The 1,887-nt window shown below is 40.2% G+C and overlaps 2 non-coding genes across 2 annotated transcripts; both read left to right on the top strand.

The window, feature by feature from the left end:
• Nucleotides 1-579: 579 nt before the first annotated feature.
• LOC136332485 (U1 spliceosomal RNA) lies at nt 580-743 on the top strand. The gene has a single exon (XR_010730741.1). It is a non-coding gene; the product is annotated as a U1 spliceosomal RNA (small nuclear RNA).
• Nucleotides 744-785: 42 nt separating this feature from the next.
• Nucleotides 786-889, top strand: LOC136332744 (U6 spliceosomal RNA). Its single transcript, XR_010730896.1, has one exon. It is a non-coding gene; the product is annotated as a U6 spliceosomal RNA (small nuclear RNA).
• The last annotated feature ends 998 nt before the right edge of the window (nt 890-1,887 follow it).

The following is a 1,887-nucleotide window of genomic DNA, read 5'->3' as shown; positions in this document are numbered from 1 at the left end:
GTCATTGCCACACAACTCAGCCTGTCCTGACGATAGATACAGCCTTCAAACTTTACAAATTTTCGAAGCTTTGCACGAAGACAACAGTATCTCCAATGTCACTCTCTAAGAGAGGAGTTAATATGGACAGGTAAATTTTCCCCCTAGAGAAGGAAAATTCAAAGTGCCAAATTTAACATCTCCTAATTAAGTTTATGTTCACAGGATACATACACATTCCAGACCCTTATATCAGATCAACTATCTTGGTAAAAAGAAAATAATAATAATTTAAAATTCCTTTTCCTCGCACCACTGACTCCAAATTCTCTGGCTTGGTATTTGAAAAAAAAAATCAATAGACTTTGGGAACAGAATTTTTTGCCTGAAATAACTACTCAAGGAATCGGGCAATAGCCTCTACATTTGATGGGTGAAGAGACAGTACTATAATAAGTTTCTGTACCGTGCTGACTTTTTGGACCCTCTGGAAAATCAGACAGAGACTTCATATTATTTCTATCTAAGCTACAAGTGCTTGCAAAAAATTCCAACCCTATTTAATCCTTGAAAAGCCCTCTAATTAATAGTGAAGTGCTCTTACTTACCTGGCAGGGGAGATCCTCTGATCATGAAGGTGGTTTTCCCAGGGCGAGGCTTGTCCATTGCACTCTGGATGCACTGACCCCTGCAATTTCTCCAAATGTGGAAAACTCAACTGCATAATTTGTGGTAGTGTGGGACTGCATTCACACTCTCCCCTTAAAAAAAGAATTTTTAAAAAAGAAAAGAGAAAAAAAAAAGAAGTGCTTGCTTGAGCAGCACAGCTACTAAAATTGAACCAATGTAGAAATTAGCACGGCTCCTGTGCGAGGATGACACACAAATTTGTGAAGCATTCCATGTATATTTTTTTCTTCTTTTCCAAGTGAGAGGAGAGGAGATAGAGAAACAGACTCCTACATGCACCCAACTGGGATCCACCTGGCAAACGCTGTCTGGGGCTGACGCTCTGCCCCTCTGGGGCCATGCTCGCAATAGAGCTATTTTTAGTGCCTCAGGAAGAGGCTCCAGGGAGCCATCCTCAGTGCCCAGGTTCAAGCCAATGCTTTTGAACCAATCAAGCCATGGCTATAGGAGGAGAAGATTGAGAGAGAAAAAGATGAAGGAGGGGAAAGGTGGAGAAGCAGATAGTTGCTTCTCCTGTGTGCCCTGACTGGGAATCGAACCTAGGACATCCAAATGTCAGGCTGATGCTCTACCACTGAGCCAACCTGCCAGGGCCACATTTCAAATTTTAAAAAAAGAAAAAAAAAGGAAAAAAAGGAGTGAGTGAAATATGAGGTGGAAAGGATGAACTCTGGACATTAATTTCTTTGAAGTTTAAATCAAGAGCAAGAGAATTTGACTGGACATTAATTTCCTTGGACTTTAATTTGTAAGGGGTTTCAATCTTTAGACTTTAATTTTCCCTGGGAATATAATGGAAGAGAGTTTATGGTCGGATTTGTAGGGTCTCTGTGTTGACTGCATTTTTATTACTGTAATGGTGCCAAGTCATCTCTTTGCAAGCCCTCTTATACGTGTGATCGGACAATATTAATGACTATAATTGATATGGAAAATAGACAAGGTGATAAAGTTTCAGATTTAGAATTTCTATAATTAATATACTGTCTGTGGTAGGCATAAAACATGGTCTGTCTTATGTCCTTTTTTAGCCGCTTCTCTCACGCAGGGCTTAATCCCGGAAGGGAGTTCAGGTAGGTTTTGAAAATGCATACAACCTGCCCTAGACAATTCTAGCACCATCTGATCATCAAATAGTTCCTTTATGTTCACCTGAGAAATGAAGCCCACAAAGCTTCTCCTCCATTTTGATTGCTACCCTCAAATGAACTCTCCAAA

The sequence above is a fragment of the Saccopteryx bilineata genome, chromosome 3 (genome assembly GCF_036850765.1).
Source record: "Saccopteryx bilineata isolate mSacBil1 chromosome 3, mSacBil1_pri_phased_curated, whole genome shotgun sequence".
Taxonomy (NCBI): Eukaryota; Metazoa; Chordata; class Mammalia; order Chiroptera; family Emballonuridae; genus Saccopteryx; species Saccopteryx bilineata.
Note: the sequence above shows the minus strand (reverse complement) of the source record. Positions and strands in the feature narration are given on the sequence as shown.